Source organism: Musca autumnalis, unplaced genomic scaffold (genome assembly GCF_047663935.1).
Source record: "Musca autumnalis isolate F117 unplaced genomic scaffold, ASM4766393v1 scaffold_5, whole genome shotgun sequence".
NCBI classification, from domain to species: Eukaryota; Metazoa; Arthropoda; class Insecta; order Diptera; family Muscidae; genus Musca; species Musca autumnalis.
Window position 1 is genome coordinate 30,778,820 of NW_027412088.1, and position 22,698 is coordinate 30,801,517.

Sequence of the window (22,698 nt, forward strand, 5' to 3'; positions counted from 1 at the left end):
GCTGTCACCTCTACAATTAATTATGTGTTTGTATATTTTTCACCATGGGAGCGCCATATATCCCGAAATGACTGTCCCGAACACTTTTGGACAGTACCGGGATAGAGAAGAACCTCGGATCATGGATATATTCCATTTGCAAGGTCAGTACACACATGCCATCATTGGTGAGGTGTAATGGATGTAGGGAATGGGTGCAGTTGCATTGCTGTTCCGATCATGGCCGACTTCGAGATTTGTTGCGCCTGAACATCTGCCAGCTCTCTCAATACTCCAACTTAGCCATTCGATTCATCAGCTTCGTCAGAATCTCACACCTAATGCTCCTGTTTAGCACCCTGCAACAAGTCAATTGCAACGGGCTCCAAAACATCATGATCGCCATGATACAGAAAACAAAGCCCAACGTCACCCGTAGCTAGCAACATTTCGATGGCTACAACGTATTGCGGAAGGATTGTGCAAGAAGTGGAGGTGGGGGACTTGCCTTCCTTATATACCAGTTTGTCCCGAATAGATCCACCTCGCTTGTGCTTAGTGGTCATTAGTGAGCCATACATACAAGTGTAGAAGGGTCGAGGTTTAAGTTCTTAATGTGTAAATACCCCCGAAGAATAGTTGTGCTTTACGTTATGTGCTCGTTGGGGAACATCAACGATCATTATGAGCTTTGGTGTTCCGTCCTACGCAATGGCCAGAGGGGTAGCGATGGCCGAGGAAATCATAGCTGCGGTGATCGAAGACAACCAGTCTGATAAATAAGATATTCATTCAAGCCATTTGTCATTTTGCTTAGCTCAGACCACCATTATATCTTCATCTCCTTTAACAGACCACCTCAGTTCTTAACCTCTCACTGACAAGGGTTCAGAAAATTTGACAATCGCCGCTACTACCAGCGTGCACAGAATTGCAATATTCCCTTTCGAAGATATCATTAAATTAGGGTGTCAGGCTAAGGTTCAATGACTGTATTCTACTGGAAACTAAAGTAAACAGACCCCACATATCCAACAATTGCCTTTCGTTCTTGATGGACCGTGGCCTCTATTTTACAATTGGTTTTCGAATTTGGTACAGAAATCATATAAAATTGTTAAAGTTGGAATCAAAGGACTTACGTCCCAAACTTATTATTACGACGAAAATTGTCATTGCCGATTTTAGTCGATGTTAACTACGCCCACGTAGTAAAAAAGCAAATGAATAGTTTCCAATCACTATTAATTAGGCTACCTGTCATATCAGATAAATAAAAAAAGACTTAAGACACATACCACCTTTTTTGGTGGAACCCTCAGTCATTCATTGAACGAACGAACGAACGAAGTGACATGAAACACATTTCAAGCATATTTTGTTCATTTGTTTTCTTCTTTGACATGACTTCTGTTCATTTCTCTGGGGAGGAATGACTAACTGTTGATTTTAAGACTATGACTTCTGTGTGCGTCGTTTTTATGTGTCCAACTATTGACAGGTTCCCATATACAAAAGGTTTCAAATCGAGAAAAAATGACAGTTTCATAATAACTGCACGTTTCCATCTGCAACTCTAATTGTTGTTTCAACGGTTAATAGCAAAAAACCTATTTGTTTTTTTTTGTGCAAAAAAGTATATTTGCCCCACCATCACCAATCACAAAGTGCCATTGGAAAACATAAATATTGGAAATCCAATTATACGGCGATTGCCAGTTGTTGGTGTTTTTGTTGTGCGTGAATTTATTATTTGATTTCTTTTAATATTGGGCAATTATAAGCATTAAATAGTGACAGGCACATATAAACCACCCATGTTTTTGTGCTGCGTAGCCTGGCCTAGCCTAGCTTAGCCTACCACCTCCATTGGCCGGTCGGTCGGTCAGTGAACAGCTCCTTTTATTTTCCTGTTAACAACAACGGCCGTAGAAAAAGGAAAAACGCACTGACTTCTATGCGGAGGTCTGGCTGTCTTGTTGTAACACAACTCTATCGCAAATTGAGAGTTTGAGAATTTTGTACAAGCAGAGTCAATTAAAAATTGCATAAAAAATGAAATTACAACTACAAATGGTCTGTAACATAAATAGCAATTAAATTTGTTTTTATTACCGACAACGACAAAAGAAACGAACGACAAGAACTCCGGCAAATAGACGGGCGTGCGGTCAGACGGGCAGGCAATGTGAGACAAAAAACTCTGAGACTTCACTGCACATTTGTACAATTCAAGTAACCATTCTGTGATATGAATGAAAACTTGAAGCACCAGCAACAACAACAAGAAACATGGACATGAGTCCATAAAAATTATTAGTTTAAATGCGTACCACACACACACATGTAGGCCGCCTGTTGCAGAGTTTTTCCTCCATATATACGTTGTTTAGTTTTTCTTCATGGATTTGGCAAGAAGAGCCACGCCTTTTGGCCAAACAAAAGCCCGTTGCATTGTGTGATCGACATCCAACAACGATGCCTACTCTGACTATTAACAAACGGTAGCATTTGAGAAAAAACAAACAACAACAAAAAACCGAAACAAAGTTGTTGTGGACTCCCCACATTTGGAGCAAAAGCGTAACAACAACGATTACATCAATACATCTTAAAGTAAAGAAACAAAAAAGTAAAAAAAAAAACAAAAAACCACAACAAAATTGAAAACTAAACGTTATCACCGCCACCATTTAATAGCGCTGAGTGCCTGAAAATGAAAGAAAAATGTAGACGGCAGCCAATTGGTCAACTCAAATCATAGTTTATGGCTTTACATAATATTATTGCAATTTTAATAGACTTTTAATATGGGTTTTCTGTTTTCTTTTTTCGAATCGAAGCTCTAGGCTTTTAATAAAGAAATAAACAGGCGATAGCGATTGTAAGCTACGTTAAAGTGGATATACATACTATTAAATTTGAACTGAAAACGGTTACACACAATCACCTTTGAAGGTACAGGGAGAAATTTCACCCCTTCTCCGCAATTTCTTTTATTTTGGTTAAATGATATTGAACATAATGTTTGGCTAAGTTTGGAACTTCGATAGAGTAGTATATTATAACCGAAATACATAGAAAATGTGGCATGCAGCTTCGCCAAAAACGCTTTGGTTTTTCACGTCGGAGTATAGAACTCACGTAAAAAGTTCAAGAACAACATCCCAGTCTTATCTATAACAAAAAGGCTCTTCAGTAGGCCGGGGCGATTTGTATGGAAGGAAAAAAGTGATAGTGGGCGCCTGGAGTTTCTGATTCTTAGGATTGTAATGAGCAAAAAAGTCCACTAGACCATACGTCTACGGTGAAAATCGAGCCCCCGGATTTTGACTTGAAATTTTTTTTGAGGATATTTTGGCCAAAACATATCTCATAAACTTGACCTATCCTGAAAATTTCCCTTTGCGTTCTTAGTACACTCACCAAGGGCTTTCATCTCCAAAAGGAAATTTCCACCCACTGACTTTGAGTCAAATTTTGTAGCACAGTGTAATTTATCGATATTTTCCGAAAAATGTGCACTTTTTCGGGGCCATAACTGCCTGAAGGAGCGTTCCAATGCTTTTGCGATGTACTAGAGAGTTCTTAATTATGTCCTGGCTACAATTTTTGTCTTTGTGTTGGATCGAAAATCTCAGTGGTTTGGCTGCTACATATATGCCAAAATATCCAAAAAAAAACTTCAAAAGAAACTTCAAGTCAAAATCCGGGGGCTCGATTTTCACCGTAGACATATGGTCTAGTGGACTTTTTTACTCAGTACAATCCCAATAATCAGAAAATCCTGGCGCCCGTGGTGGTGTTCAAATCGCCCCACCCTACTCTTCAGCCAATTCATATCAGCACCATCACTAGGCGGATATGTAAAGCGCTGCATTTCGGCGAATGGATTTAGTTTTTTTAACATCCCTAATTCTGATAAATTTCTTATTTTGAAGTATGCTGCTCACTATGGTTATTTTATATATATTTTTTTAACACAAATGAAATACAAATATTATTTTTATTAGACTTTTTTAAACCATTTCGATTTTGTGGAGTTCTTATGTATCCTGGCAGCTGTTACAGAAGTTATATATGTACTTATTTAAAACTCAACAGTTAGTCATTCCCCCCAGAGAAATGAACTGAAGCCATGCTAAAGAGAAAAATTGAAGACACATTAACAAAATATGCCTGAAATGTGTTTCATGTCATTTCGTTCGTTCGTTCAATGAATGAATGACTGAAGGTTCAACCAAAAATGGCGTATGTGTCTTAAGTCTTTTGATTTAGTAGATTTGACAGCAGACCTAATTAATGGTAACTTGAAAAGTCATCACAAGCTGTCATGTTGTTTATTTAGTTAAATGTGGGCGTTGTAAGTCAAAGAAATTGTTGTAGTACATTAAACAAATGAAAAAGAAAGGCTTTAGGTTTCAGCGATATCAGGTTAAAGTTGTAAGTCTTTTAATGCAGACTTTTGTTTTTAAATTTTAGATTCCCCCTAACAGGAATTTTAAATGTTGGATTTCAAAAAATTCATTGTGCGGTCCACGAAACTCACCTATAAACTTTGCAAAATTTATTTTCGTAAAATATTCTGGAATTTTTGAACTTTAAAATTGATTCCAAGGCATACTTACCGAATGTGAGTGTGAAGCGGAATCGTCATTATAAGAGACTTACCTGAAAATAAAAATAAAATAAAAATTATTTTAATACACAACTAAACAAGTAAGAAAGTCTCAATCATACCCTCAACCTCTGACTAAGAATGATATATAATATTGATTTTGTACCACGAGTTCGCTTCAAAATACGTGGAATCTGCCGGGGAACAAGTTGAGTTGACGCACTATGCTCAATTTTTTTTTTAAATTGTCATTTTTTTAAGTAGCTGGCCTTCGGCCGTATATTTAAGACTTTATCATATGGACATGTGCAAATCTATGGCACGGGATTAACTTTTTTTTTTTAAATTTAAAATTTTTATCTTATCAGCTGCCCTTTAACAAGGGCATTTTTGGAATTTCAAAGGCCCATAATATGGGCCCCATATCTCGGGAAGTATGGACTTTCGCAACAAATGTTATATATATTTGTGATCAGGGTGACGAGATCTACCTGTGATAAAAAGTTCATTTCGATTCGAGCATAGTTGGTCAGCTCATCTTATACCTCTGCCGGTACCGTAATGTGTGGCTATACAAAATTATACCAAACATTTTTCGTAAGTAAACTTTTGAATTACTGATAACGTTAAACTAACTTTTAAAGAAATTTGTTTTAAAAAGTCTCACAGTTATCTTGCACACTAGCCATTTTAATTGGTGCCGTCAGGGATTCTTGGAGCTTTTAGACCATTATCTCAGGAAGTATGAACTTGCCCAAGAAAGAAATGATATGAAGTGCACAATCTGGACCACTCACAAACTCCCTGCGAGAGTTATCTTGTAGATTTATCATTTTAGTTGGTGCCGTTAGGGTCTCTTGGCGCTTTTAGGCCCTTATCTCAGGAAGTGGGGACTTGCCCCTCGAAAAAATTGTACCATCGTAAAGGGCTGCCACCTGTTGAAAAAAATCAAAACTTCCCGAGAGCAGCTCCTAAAACATAATGTTTTCGAATTTTGTGTAGGTGGTACCCGAAAGAGTGTACCGATATGTTCGAACCCGATCTATGTGTGTAAAAAATACAATGGAAAGAATCGATTAGCCGTAATGCCTCCGCTACCGACCATCACGCATAATCGAGGTCCGAACTTTCGTTCACACCATTTTACAGACAAATTTTGAACTTTTGTGGGAGAGGTACCTGAAGGAATGGACCGATATGACCCTTCTTCGATCTTAAACTAAGTTTGGGCAAAATAATACAAAGTGTAAAATTTGGTTCGAATCGGTTGATTCGTTCGAGAGTTATCGTTCGCACCAGCCAGCCACACAGGGAGACGGACAGGCAAGAATAAAAAAGGTTATTGTCGAACGGCGCCAACAATGTGATACCCTACACCACTAATTTTAGGCATTAAAATTCGTTAATATTTGACCACTTGGTAACGCATTTGGGATCAATTAAAAGCTCAGAATGTCTTCTTTGATATTGGTTAAGCGACTATTGGAATAGCGACTATTGCAGTATAGTAATTTACGAAGATGTTCCGATAGACGAGTAATCTATAACCGTCAGTAAACCATCTCACAACAATACAGTGAATTCCCATGGCGATCGGTTTCATGCACCGGATTCACTCGGAGGAATCTTCGACTAGGCGCCGTGATCTCAACAATTTGTGTTTGCATATTTTTCACAACGGGAGCTGTAATTTATCGTGTAATGCCTTCTCCGAATTCTATTGGTCCGTGTCAGGATAGAGAAGAGCCTCGGGTTAAGGATTTGTTCAGTTCGCCAGATCCGCATTCACCATATGTCAACTTCGGTGAGACGTAATGGATGTGTGTTATGGGTGCACATACGAGTTCTTAGTCGTCTCCAGGACTACTGCGATAGAAGTTACGTTGCTGCTTGCTGTGCTAGAACATCACCTAGCGTGTGGCCTCTTTATTGTCGGAACCTTATTGTCATCGGAATACGAAACACCCCCGCAACCTCCCCAATAAAAACAAACTCAAACACGTTGTTGTTCAGGCCCCCGAAAATGCATCATTCCTGGAATTCAATTGCAACGGTCTCCGCAACAAAGTAGACTTTATGAGTCAAAGGAATATTATGGTCGCCGCTGTAGCTTACCACGATGCTATGATTACAATGTTTTGTGGAAGGATAGTACAGTAAGAGGAAGAGGAGGACTTGCATTTCGTATACACCAGTCTGTCCGGCACAGACATATCTCGCTTAAAATTGTAGAGTGCAGTAAAGTGTGGGACTGCCAAGGTAGAGTTGCTTAATGCTTACATACCGACGATGAATAGTTGTGCCCTGCGTATTTGTTGTTGTGTTGTGTCCTGCTTTATTATGCCCGACATTAATTCGCTTTTGGGGGACAATAACCATACCGTGCTTGGGGACTTCAATTTGCAGGAAGGGCAAATCAAATTGATAGCCCCACATGTGGTACGGTGAAAGAAGACGCTTCTACGAGGACAAGTGGGAATTGCCACAGCTCGCTAGATATCACCCGGTCGGATAAATGATGTGTTCCGCAACTCGTCATTTCCCTTGACTCGGACCATCTTCCGATCATCGTCTCCATTAACAGCCCACCCGACTGACTGCCGTACTTTTCTGAACCACGGAAAAGTGAAAAAGTGAAAGAAGACGCTTCTATGAGGACAAATAGGAATTGCCACAGCTCGCTAGATATCACTCGGACCATCTTCCGATCATCGTCTCCGTTAACAGACCACCCGACTGACTGCCGTACTTTTCTGAACCACGGAAAAGCTGATTGACAAAGGTTCCGAGAATTTACCAACCAGCTCTTCACAAAGCTGCCCATTCCCTTACATCCTTGGATAGCTGAGAGAACATTTTGCGACATCATCATTGGTGGTCTAATATCCAAAACCAGACCAAATTTCCCAGCAGAGGCGACGGGACTAGCAAATGAGCTAAGTCGTGTGAACCTTGAAGATCCAAAAGTTAGAGAACTTACTCTTGAAGCCAACAGGAAGCAGGCGAGCATAAGCGAAATAAGTGGCTAAAACACCTGAAGCAACGCATTGGTAAATTGTGGTCTCAAATCGGGGAAAGTAGGATGATAGAACGGCTGTTACTTTCAACGGCGTGACAGTGACAGATGCAAAGATGTGCGCGTATTATTGTAACTGGCAATTTATAGAGCAGCCCGAATGTGATAGGGTGAAGACAAATGAGCTACGTCATATAAAGCACTCCTAACCGAGAAGATACCACCAAAATGTACGATGAGTGATGTTGCAGGTGTCCTCCGAAACGCTAAATCATCGAAATCGTTGGGACCACACGGAATCGCAATGATAATGCTTAAGAAACAGGATGAATCCGGAGTTGTGTATTTTACAAAAAGCCTGGGAATCCCGCTCCTTCCCAGTTATAAGAAGCAGATTCCCAGTTGGCCAACATCAGCATGGATTCCGGAAAATGAAGTACACCACAACAGCTTTACACACCATATCCCCACATATCAATCGAGGACGGAACCAGAACACCGATATCCTCACATATCAATCGATATCGTCGACCAGTCCAAGTTGTTCAAGGATCTAGAATAGATTTCCCGGATGTTTGTATAATCTTGGCGTCGCGTTCTATCGTCGAAGACAGATGTATTTGATGGGTTAAATGCCTACATAGCTGACTTAGGGCAGTTCCTCCTTCTGAAGAATATAAAAACAAGTAAAAAAGTATCAGTCGGCTTTGCCGACAGAGATATACCCTCAGCCTGTGTAAATTTAAACACTATTTTCACAAAAACTTATGTATTTAGGGGCTTTCAAAAATTTTGGTCGTATGAACCGACAAAAATGTTGATTAGGATTAAAGTTCAAAAATTTTGCGGAAAAGGTACTTAAAGGAATGGACCGACATAGACCATGGGGGTGCCATATGGGGTTTTTACACCCTTCGGGCTGTTTTCTCAAGAAGTATGGACTTGCCCCTGAAACAACTTTTACCATCGTAATTGAGGCAGCGAATGTAATTTGCTTCAACAAAAATCAAAGTGATTCAATAGCAGGTCTTAAAGTGAACATATCCAAAATTTTGTGTGGGAGGTACCGGATGGAGTGGACAAATATAGTCCATATTCGAACCTGATCTATATCTGGTAGATATATTAGGATGTGCAAAGACTGGATTTCATCGGCCACTCCCTTCAAAAGTTATCGTGCGCACAATTTTTCCGAATATTTTTGAACTTTTGTGGGATCGGTACCTGCAGGAGTGGACCGATATGGCTTGTCTAAGAACTTAAACTAAGTTTGGAAACAATATTACGAAGGCCAAATTTTGGCCGGAATCGGCATATCCGTTCGAGAATTATCTTGCGCTTCCACCAACTTGGTGTCATAGGGTTTGTTTTTCAACTTTTAGGCTATTTTTTCAGGAAGTATGGACCTGCCCCTGAGGAAACTTGTACCTTCGTATAGGGGACAGTGAATACAAGATGTTACAACAAAACCCAAGGCGATTCGAGAGCTGGTCCTAAACTGAACTTTTCCGAAATTTTGTGTGGGAGGTACTCGAAGGAGTTTACCGATTGAGTCCATATTGGAACCTCATCTAAGACTGGTAGAAATTTCATAATGTGCAAAGTATGGACCAAATCGGTTACTCCCTTCAAGAGTTATCGTACGCACAAATTTTCCGAACATTTCCGAACTTTTGTGGGGGAGGTACCGGAAGGAGTGGACCGATATAATCCGTCTTTTAATTTGAACTAAGTTTGGACAAAATATTACGAAAGCCAAATTTTGGACCGAATCGGCAGATCTGTTCGAGGGTTATCTTGCGCTCCAATCACTACACACGGTGTCATAGGGTTTTTTGTAACTTTCAGGCTATTTTCTCAGGAAGTACGGACTTGCCCGTAATGAAACCTACAGCGTCGTATAGAGGACAGCGAATACAACGTGCGTAAACAAAAATCAAAGCGATTCGAGACCAGGTCCTAAACGGAATTTTACCGAAATTTTGTGTGGGAGGTACCCGAAGGAGTAGACCGATTGAGTTCATATTGGAACCTCATCTAAGTTTGGTAGAAATTACACGATGTGCAAAGTATGGACCAAATCGGTTATTCCCTACAAGAGTTATCGTGCGCAAAAGTTTTGCGACAATTTTTGAACATTTGTGGGGGAGGTACCTGAAGGAGTGGACCTATATGGCCCATCTTCGAACTTAAATCGAATCTGGACAAAATATTTCGATACCCAAAATTTGAACCGAATCGATTGATCCGTTCGAGAGTTATCGTGCGCACCAGCCAGACAGACCGACAGACAGACAGACAGACAGACGGACATTGCTAGATCTACTCAAAATTGTCTGAAACGGATATCGTACAAACATACTTGGGGTCTAAAACCATTATTTCGATGAGGCACATTTTTGGTCGTATCAAAGTGTAAATACCCTCTTTAGCCTAAAGGCTGAGGGTATAAAAATATCCACCGCTAAATCCACTGCCACACTGCTCACCAGCTGGACAGCTGAAATGAAGTTCACCTGAACAAATTGGTCGATGGTGTGCTAATTCCGACAGCTGACTACCCCAAGATATTGGGTCTAACTTTCGAAAGTATGTTTAAGTCGTCAGCTATTTGCGACAAGATCTGGAGTAGGAACAAAGTTGTCAAATCGCTGGCCGGCAGCACTTGGTTGCTGACAAAGAAACCTTGTTTACCTCCTACCAAGCAATAGGTCGGTCTGGGGAAAAGTATGAGGTGCCGGTGTGGTATGCAAATGTTAACGCTACACAGTGCAAAAATATTCAAAGCTCCCAGAATGCCGCCCTGTGGACTGCAACAGGGTGCCTCCTCATGACATCAGTGGATCATAAACATGAGGAGACGAATATTTTACATCAGCACAAAAATATGTTGTCGGTGCTAGGGTGTTATTGCGGTGAGCATCCATGCCACGATCTAGTGGAGACGCTTCAAAAACCTAGACAAGTAAGGAGAGGTCTTCATGAGTTGAAAGTACAAGCAATAACCTCTAGAGAACCCATCGAACCTATAAGGCGGGCTTGAATAGCATTCACACTGATGCAGTTGCAGAGGCTGTATGTGTGTGAATGCAGTACTTGGAGACCACCCGCATCAATCGCAGCAGAAGAACGCCTGCAGCCAAGGCAGTCGCATGCCGCCTGAATTAATATTCGGATCGAATTGATGGCACGAAACCCAAAACACACAGCATTTCTTTAATTTATTTATTTATTTATTTATTTATTTATTTATTTATTTATTTATTTATTTATTTATTTATTTATTTATTTATTTATTTATTTATTTATTTATTTATTTATTTATTTATTTATTTATTTATTTATTTATTTATTTATTTATTTATTTATTTATTTATTTATTTATTTATTTATTTATTTATTTATTTATTTATTTATTTATTTATTTATTTATTTATTTATTTATTTATTTATTTATTTATTTATTTATTTATTTATTTATTTATTTATTTATTTATTTATTTATTTATTTATTTATTTATTTATTTAGAGGCCATAAATCTCGTTACCCTTTTATGAATCCATTGCCAGCAGACTTCTATTTCCCAATACGCATTTCATGTGCTCCAGAATTCATTACTACAGCTGGTCTTTAAATTTTCCAAAACATGCAAATTCGTTTCCAGGAGCAAACAACCAAAAAAAAAAAAAAAAACGCATAGAAAAAGTGCCTCTAATTAAAATTCCCAGAGTATTATAATTCTCTGTCACATGCAGACGACATACATACACAAATAAATGTGTGTGTCTGTGTGTTTGTCAACCAAAATGGATTTATTTCATTCATTATTATGTACATTTGTTTGTTGAGATTTTGCATAATTGTTTATGTTCAAAACGCAAACATTAATGTTGTTGTTAGGTTATGGGTTTTCGGTTTCGATTTTTTCTTCTTCTGTGTTTTTTTTTTGTTGGTGGGGGGTTTTGTGGCTACCACAGAAAACCCGCATTGGAAATGTGAACCAGAGAATGTTGGAAATTGCGAAGCTAAGGCGAACGAAACGCATTGTATGTCTCTGCCAAGTAATTGTCATGTGACATGTGACATTTTTATGTGAAAAATGTAAAAATGTAGTGTAGCTCGGCCATTCGAACATGTGTACATATGTACATAAATATATTACATTGGTCGGTCAAGCGAGAAGAAGAAGAAAAAACTGTGAATAAATTGCAATTTCTGTTTGTTTTGTTTTTGTTGTTTTGTTGCTCCTTCTAAAAGCATGACTTGAAATATTTGTGTTGTCCACAAAAAATAGAGCAAAACCATCCATCCGTCGTCGTCCACTTTGCAATGAAATGCAATGCCATTTTTTGTGGTTTCCATTTTTTTCTTCATTGAATTTGAATTGAATGCTGAACAGCAATTAATTTTAAACGCTTCCATGTCCAAATACAAACATAAGAAATCCATTTCATGTTGTCTGAAAAAGGAATACGTGAAATAAACCACCGCCACTACCACCTTCATTTGCAGGCACCACAAATCCAAATTGGCAATTGTTAAACGAAAGGAGTCGCTTGGAGATTGCTAAATACTTTTCTGATTTTTGTTTTGTATTAGGGGGGAGTTTTTATTGGCTGGGGGCATTAATGCTCAATGTTTATCCATAGTCAAACAGACAAAACAAATCAAAGATAGACATGAAACAACATGCATATTTTAAATATTAATTTCGATTCTTGTTGTTGAATTGTTGGCATATTGATTTACACCAAATGGGTTTTTGGTTTTGGTTACTATTGCATTGGGATAAGTATGAAACAGTGATATCACTTTTCTTATCCTTGGTCTGTCTGTGGAGGTGGTAAACAAAAGACTTAAGACACAAACATTGAAAGATAAGATAAGCGTATTTTTCGATGGTGGCCTAATTTTAAGAACAAATCAAACTTTTTAATTTATCTACATCCGCCTTAAATCTTGATATGTGAGTAATGGTTGGCCACCCAAATTAGAAGAGGTGATTATGTGAGCTTTTAGGGAATATTTCCCCTAAAAGGCTTTTTGTAGGAACGGCATTTATACAAAAATGCCAGCATCAATTACCAAACTAATCTACAGTTAAGTTATCTTAACTCTGATTTTGGGTGGTTACGCATTTAAGCTGACACAACAACAAAAGAATACCATATTTGGCTTTGTTTCTTTTTTTGTTTTCTAGCGGGCAATCAATCGCAGAATCTTGACCACAAATACGTGAACATGTTGAGCAATAAATTGCCAATCATGTTGAAATGTGTGTTTAAGGAAAAAAATTGTCAAGATTTAAGTCATCTTATGCAATATCAGTTAACAAACATTTAAGCAGTTTGCTTTCGAGTCTTAACATTTCATGGGTGCTTGTGTGCGGCCATGTTTGGAATTTGATGGTGAATAGATAAAATTCTTGGGTGGAAAATTCTTGCAATAAATGCTCATGGACAAATTCTTGAGATTTTTTTATATTTATTTGGGAATATGTAGATCAAATATGTGGGACCAATTGATTATATTTTATTTTTTATAAAAAATATAAAATATATAATATATAACATATAATATCAAATATAAAACATAAAATATAAAATATAAAATATAAAATATAAAATATAAAATATAAAATATAAAATATAAAATATAAAATATAAAATATAAAATATAAAATATAAAATATAAAATATAAAATATAAAATATAAAATATAAAATATAAAATATAAAATATAAAATATAAAATATAAAATATAAAATATAAAATATAAAATATAAAATATAAAATATAAAATATAAAATATAAAATATAAAATATAAAATATAAAATATAAAATATAAAATATAAAATATAAAATATAAAATATAAAATATAAAATATAAAATATAAAATATAAAATATAAAATATAAAATATAAAATATAAAATATAAAATATAAAATATAAAATATAAAATATAAAATATAAAATATAAAATATAAAATATAAAATATAAAATATAAAATATAAAATATAAAATATAAAATATAAAATATAAAATATAAAATATAAAATATAAAATATAAAATATAAAATATAAAATATAAAATATAAAATATAAAATATAAAATATAAAATATAAAATATAAAATATAAAATATAAAATATAAAATATAAAATATAAAATATAAAATATAAAATATAAAATATAAAATATAAAATATAAAATATAAAATATAAAATATAAAATATAAAATATAAAATATAAAATATAAAATATAAAATATAAAATATAAAATATAAAATATAAAATATAAAATATAAAATATAAAATATAAAATATAAAATATAAAATATAAAATATAAAATATAAAATATAAAATATAAAATATAAAATATAAAATATAAAATATAAAATATAAAATATAAAATATAAAATATAAAATATAAAATATAAAATATAAAATATAAAATATAAAATATAAAATATAAAATATAAAATATAAAATATAAAATATAAAATATAAAATATAAAATATAAAATATAAAATATAAAATATAAAATATAAAATATAAAATATAAAATATAAAATATAAAATATAAAATATAAAATATAAAATATAAAATATAAAATATAAAATATAAAATATAAAATATAAAATATAAAATATAAAATATAAAATATAAAATATAAAATATAAAATATAAAATATAAAATATAAAATATAAAATATAAAATATAAAATATAAAATATAAAATATAAAATATAAAATATAAAATATAAAATATAAAATATAAAATATAAAATATAAAATATAAAATATAAAATATAAAATATAAAATATAAAATATAAAATATAAAATATAAAATATAAAATATAAAATATAAAATATAAAATATAAAATATAAAATATAAAATATAAAATATAAAATATAAAATATAAAATATAAAATATAAAATATAAAATATAAAATATAAAATATAAAATATAAAATATAAAATATAAAATATAAAATATAAAATATAAAATATAAAATATAAAATATAAAATATAAAATATAAAATATAAAATATAAAATATAAAATATAAAATATAAAATATAAAATATAAAATATAAAATATAAAATATAAAATATAAAATATAAAATATAAAATATAAAATATAAAATATAAAATATAAAATATAAAATATAAAATATAAAATATAAAATATAAAATATAAAATATAAAATATAAAATATAAAATATAAAATATAAAATATAAAATATAAAATATAAAATATAAAATATAAAATATAAAATATAAAATATAAAATATAAAATATAAAATATAAAATATAAAATATAAAATATAAAATATAAAATATAAAATATAAAATATAAAATATAAAATATAAAATATAAAATATAAAATATAAAATATAAAATATAAAATATAAAATATAAAATATAAAATATAAAATATAAAATATAAAATATAAAATATAAAATATAAAATATAAAATATAAAATATAAAATATAAAATATAAAATATAAAATATAAAATATAAAATATAAAATATAAAATATAAAATATAAAATATAAAATATAAAATATAAAATATAAAATATAAAATATAAAATATAAAATATAAAATATAAAATATAAAATATAAAATATAAAATATAAAATATAAAATATAAAATATAAAATATAAAATATAAAATATAAAATATAAAATATAAAATATAAAATATAAAATATAAAATATAAAATATAAAATATAAAATATAAAATATAAAATATAAAATATAAAATATAAAATATAAAATATAAAATATAAAATATAAAATATAAAATATAAAATATAAAATATAAAATATAAAATATAAAATATAAAATATAAAATATAAAATATAAAATATAAAATATAAAATATAAAATATAAAATATAAAATATAAAATATAAAATATAAAATATAAAATATAAAATATAAAATATAAAATATAAAATATAAAATATAAAATATAAAATATAAAATATAAAATATAAAATATAAAATATAAAATATAAAATATAAAATATAAAATATAAAATATAAAATATAAAATATAAAATATAAAATATAAAATATAAAATATAAAATATAAAATATAAAATATAAAATATAAAATATAAAATATAAAATATAAAATATAAAATATAAAATATAAAATATAAAATATAAAATATAAAATATAAAATATAAAATATAAAATATAAAATATAAAATATAAAATATAAAATATAAAATATAAAATATAAAATATAAAATATAAAATATAAAATATAAAATATAAAATATAAAATATAAAATATAAAATATAAAATATAAAATATAAAATATAAAATATAAAATATAAAATATAAAATATAAAATATAAAATATAAAATATAAAATATAAAATATAAAATATAAAATATAAAATATAAAATATAAAATATAAAATATAAAATATAAAATATAAAATATAAAATATAAAATATAAAATATAAAATATAAAATATAAAATATAAAATATAAAATATAAAATATAAAATATAAAATATAAAATATAAAATATAAAATATAAAATATAAAATATAAAATATAAAATATAAAATATAAAATATAAAATATAAAATATAAAATATAAAATATAAAATATAAAATATAAAATATAAAATATAAAATATAAAATATAAAATATAAAATATAAAATATAAAATATAAAATATAAAATATAAAATATAAAATATAAAATATAAAATATAAAATATAAAATATAAAATATAAAATATAAAATATAAAATATAAAATATAAAATATAAAATATAAAATATAAAATATAAAATATAAAATATAAAATATAAAATATAAAATATAAAATATAAAATATAAAATATAAAATATAAAATATAAAATATAAAATATAAAATATAATATATAAAATATAAAATATAAAATATAAAATATAAAATATAAAATATAATATGAAATATATGATATGTAACAATGTTTCAAAATCATTGAAACAAACAAGTGTTTTTGGTTTTTCTATATTTTATAACTAAGAAAAAGTACTCAATATTGCTGATTTTATTGGATTAAGTAAATCACGAGCAAAAATTCAAAATTATTGTCAGGAGAAAACACAACAACCCCACTCCCTTGGCACAACCTATAAGATATACCTGTCGATTCATTCCACTGAGTGGCTGTCAATACACCAACTGTGATTTCAATCGTTCCATAAACTGATTTTTTTGCGTATTTTTGTTTTCAGAGACGATGAATGGTGGTGTGGCAGCAATTGGTGGTGGTGTTGCTGCTGCCGCTGTTGTCGGACGAGTTGAGTTTAAGGTCATCGAGTGTCTCTTAATTGCTATTATGAGTTATTAAAACATTTTATAAAAAATATAACCAAAAAGCCGAGCCGAGTTGACAGCAAAGTGTCTGCGATGTCTGTCCAGCAACAGCTGCTTTGCTTGTCATCATAGCTTGTGGTAGGTTAGTTAGGTTTGTCAATGAATTACTTAATAATGTGTAGCATGTTTATTGTGCCTTGGTCAAGTGCGTACAAGTGAAAGGCTTTTGTGCACTTGAAAAAATATGGCCCACAAGATATAAGTTACGAACTTTTTCTTGTTTCCACTTCCCCACAAGAAAAAAAAACAGGATGACATATTTCTGCCGGACTTTGGTCTAAGTGTAAAGCGATTTTGTAATACCTCTTGAAGAGCTGAAAGTAGATTGCTTGTGTTACATTGCAACACAGCCTCTTTTTTGAAATTATTTCTTTTTTTTTTTTTTTGGGAATTTCCATTTCTTTCTTTCTTTTGTGTCATTGCCATGATTGTTGCCACCATAGAGCGCGCGCAAAGAAAGATGTATTTCAAGTGCTTAACCTCTTGTTAAAGTGTGTTACCTGTAATGAGTTAATTTGTCTTATAGCCAAATGATTTATTGGATCATCGGTCGCCTTTAGGCCTATTGTTTGCTTAACACATTTTTTTGGGAGCGAGCTACAATATTTATGATGTAATATCCAAAAATATCAATATTTGTGGTAATGTTAAAGTGAATATTTTGCCCCAACACTAACTCTTCAAAACGAAAAAAATCAATAATAAATAACGGTACATTTGTGACTTTGTAAGCAAAAAACAAGAAAAATTATTATTTCTCCCTCCATGCATTTATAACAGGTTTGAATGAATATTAATTGGTTTCAAGTTGTTGCTTTTCGTTACCTATAAGGGATTATCTTAGGAATCTGGTTAATAATAATTATTGTAATTTGCATTAATTTCTAATTAAATCTTTTCCATATTTCTGCAAGAATTTCAAAGAAATTTGATGTGGGCGCCTGGTTTGTGGTTTGACGTTTGTGTCTTAAGTCTTTTGTTTGAAGGGCAAGATTATCCACAGTAACTTTGGAAATTTATACGACATCAAGTTTTATTATGCATAATGTTACAACGAAGAAGGCTGAGTTAACTGCAGAACGGCTGTTGTAATAAACGCCCAATTATGACACCAAACAAAAGACTTAAGATACAAACCTGTACTTACAAGATGTAAGAGGATTTATTTAAATATATTCTTTTTTAATATATAAAAAATATTAATTTTATGGATGTCAATGTACAAAAGATGTGTTCCGAAAAATGATTAATATTGGGCTTCCTTCCTTTCCTGATGTCACGAAAGGCTGAGGGTATATCTCTGCTTGCAAAACCATCTCATACTTCTTAAAAAAAACCTTTTTCTTTAAATTCACGATAATGGCTCCGATGATGATCTCCCAAAGCAACAACAACAAAATTTCCCCACTTCACCAGGCAATTTACAATTTTGGCTAGTTTTTCAGGATGAGATTTTTTGAAATGCTGCTATTTCTACCGGCATTTATATGTTCTCCCCATGTTGGCAATGTATTTAAATTTTGTTTCTAAAGAAAAAAAAAACAAAAACAAAATTTGCCACACACATAAATTAGCCTGCGAATTGATGTGTTTAAAAAATTTATGTTCGTTGGAAATTTATACGACATCAATTAATTACCACTTGTGGACAGTATGTCGCCTTCTTCAGTGGCCCCTAACCACTCAGATGAGCAGTGATATTAATTTTGGTGGCACCTTAAGCTTAGATGCAGTGTTAGCCCCAGCACCTCGGCAACACATAACAAGCAGCATCAAGCAACAATAACAACAACATCCTCAAATGACGATGAGGATGCCCAGCTTGTTTAGATGGGGGTAAACCAGGCAACAAATATTGGGGTTCCCAGTCCAGACTGACAACACTGTGTTGTTGTTGTTGCTGGAAATTTCTAAGCGCACTATTTATATCACATCAAACGAACAACTGCAAAAAACGTTACTTGTCTCACTATCTCGGCAATGAGGACGCAAATAAATGACACTCCATTGATGATGATGCAGAGCACTCACTGCATTAAGGTGAAGTGAGGTGAGCCAACCGTTAACCGGTGGCTGTTGAATTGTCCGGGGCCCCCAAAACATTGCCGCAGACGACGATGGAGACAGTTGTGATGACTTGACTTATGCGCTGGCCTGCTTGCAATACACCATTAGTTGAGACGTGCCGCCGTCTTCTTCGTAATGCAGTGGTCAAAGCGGCAGCGACATGCCTTTATTTATGGGATTTAATGTTAATGCTGATATGGAATATTTAGGCCTAGTAATTGGTTTAGAGAAAATTGTTCTTCAATTCATAGTCCAGTTCAAAGTAAAGCTTAGAGTTAAGAAGTGGGGGAATATGACAGCCGGTAAAGTCATAAATTATTTTGGCCAAATAAATCAGCAGCCCAATATGTCAATGCGAGGACAAGCATATTAACAAAGACAAATTGATTACTATTTATTGCCAGAAAATGTTACAGTAACAACCAACAACAACAACAATCAAACTTTTAACAACAAGTGATTCCTTTGATGTTGCGTAGTTAGTATGAGTTATGGTGCAGGATATGTTTGACAAAGTGAAATTTTCAAATTGAAATAGGAATCAAGATTTATTTTATTTTATATTTTTTATATTTTACATTTGATATTTTGTATTTTATATTTTTTTATTTTTTACATTTTATATTTTATATTTTATATTTTATATTTTATATTTTATATTTTATATTTTATATTTTATATTTTATATTTTATATTTTATATTTTATATTTTATATTTTATATTTTATATTTTATATTTTATATTTTATATTTTATATTTTATATTTTATATTTTATATTTTATATTTTATATTTTATATTTTATATTTTATATTTTATATTTTATATTTTATATTTTATATTTTATATTTTATATTTTATATTTTATATTTTATATTTTATATTTTATATTTTATATTTTATATTTTATATTTTATATTTTATATTTTATATTTTATATTTTATATTTTATATTTTATATTTTATATTTTATATTTTATATTTTATATTTTATATTTTATATTTTATATTTTATATTTTATATTTTATATTTTATATTTTATATTTTATATTTTATATTTTATATTTTATATTTTATATTTTATATTTTATATTTTATATTTTATATTTTATATTTTATATTTTATATTTTATATTTTATATTTTATATTTTATATTTTATATTTTATATTTTATATTTTATATTTTATATTTTATATTTTATATTTTATATTTTATATTTTATATTTTATATTTTATATTTTATATTTTATATTTTATATTTTATATTTTATATTTTATATTTTATATTTTATATTTTATATTTTATATTTTATATTTTATATTTTATATTTTATATTTTATATTTTATATTTTATATTTTATATTTTATATTTTATATTTTATATTTTATATTTTATATTTTATATTTTATATTTTATATTTTATATTTTATATTTTATATTTTATATTTTATATTTTATATTTTATATTTTATATTTTATATTTTATATTTTATATTTTATATTTTATATTTTATATTTTATATTTTATATTTTATATTTTATATTTTATATTTTATATTTTATATTTTATATTTTATATTTTATATTTTATATTTTATATTTTATATTTTATATTTTATATTTTATATTTTATATTTTATATTTTATATTTTATATTTTATATTTTATATTTTATATTTTATATTTTATATTTTATATTTTATATTTTATATTTTATATTTTATATTTTATATTTTATATTTTATATTTTATATTTTATATTTTATATTTTATATTTTATATTTTATATTTTATATTTTATATTTTATATTTTATATTTTATATTTTATATTTTATATTTTATATTTTATATTTTATATTTTATATTTTATATTTTATATTTTATATTTTATATTTTATATTTTATATTTTATATTTTATATTTTATATTTTATATTTTATATTTTATATTTTATATTTTATATTTTGTATTTTATATTTTATATTTTATATTTTATATTTTATATTTTATATTTTATATTTTATATTTTATATTTTATATTTTATATTTTATATTTTATATTTTATATTTTATATTTTATATTTTATATTTTATATTTTATATTTTATATTTTATATTTTATATTTTATATTTTATATTTTATATTTTATATTTTATATTTTATATTTTATATTTTATATTTTATATTTTATATTTTATATTTTATATTTTATATTTTATATTTTATATTTTATATTTTATATTTTATATTTTATATTTTATATTTTATATTTTATATTTTATATTTTATATTTTATATTTTATATTTTATATTTTATATTTTATATTTTATATTTTATATTTTATATTTTATATTTTATATTTTATATTTTATATTTTATATTTTATATTTTATATTTTATATTTTATATTTTATATTTTATATTTTATATTTTATATTTTATATTTTATATTTTATATTTTATATTTTATATTTTATATTTTATATTTTATATTTTATATTTTATATTTTATATTTTATATTTTATATTTTATATTTTATATTTTATATTTTATATTTTATATTTTATATTTTATATTTTATATTTTATATTTTATATTTTATATTTTATATTTTTTATTATTATTAAGATAACCATTCATTAATATTATTATTTAATATTTTTTATGAAATGTACCTTATTGAAGTTTTTTGTTGCAGTTTTGTTGAAGAAACAACAAAAAAGGCTGAATGTTTTTGTTGTTGCACTAAACAACAAATTAAAAATCCATAAAATAATAAGTGGCACTTGACAGTTTTTTATGGCGATTTTTGTTGTTGTCGTTTTTCATTTGTTTCAGCCTAAGCTGATATTGTTGTTGTCGTTGCTGTTAACTGGCATCGGTGATCGCATTTATTTGTTAATACACCACAAAATGTGTGTTCAAGAGATTTTGACACAATTGATCAAATACGCACATGACAATATGTCATGCCTATGCACGATTTTTTTGACAGTTACAACAACATAATACCCCAGCAATAACAAAATAATGAATTATGCCAACAATTGGCGTAGTTGTTTTTTTTGTGGTTTTTGTTATTGCATTTTGTACACACTCGCCATCAAAAACAATAACTCAACAATTGTTAAAGTTATTGTTTAATGGTTATTGTTTTTTGTGAGAAAATGTGTTTCGATTCAATTTTTTTAACATATTGGATTAGGAGTAGTTTTGTTCCAGAACAATTTTGTTTGGAGTAATTTTGACATTTTTCTACATAAGGATGATATAAGGGATTATGGGGAGATTATTTTTATTTCTCTTGGATTTGACTTATTCTAGATTCCTGTGCAGATTATCCTCAGGTAATAAGTAGTACATCACGTTATACCTAGATTCGGCAGAGCCGACTGCTTTCATGCCATCAGTTAAATTTCAAAAATTGAATTTAATTCGTACTTGGCCTTCATGGAGGCGCAGTGGAGTTTTTCTTGATTCGTTAGCAGACTTCAAATTTTGAATTATGTTTTTTGCTTGGCTTGAGGGCCCAGCAGCTAATCGAACAATTCTGTTCCATTTATTTGCTTGTCCAATTTGAATTCAAAC

General features: G+C 28.5%; 1 protein-coding gene across 1 annotated transcript in view; it reads right to left on the reverse strand.

Annotated features, from left to right (window-relative positions):
* LOC141404730 (uncharacterized) overlaps nucleotides 1-22,698 on the reverse strand; it is a 423,099-nt gene that overhangs the window by 101,589 nt on the left and 298,812 nt on the right. The gene's annotated exons all lie outside the window — the stretch shown is intronic.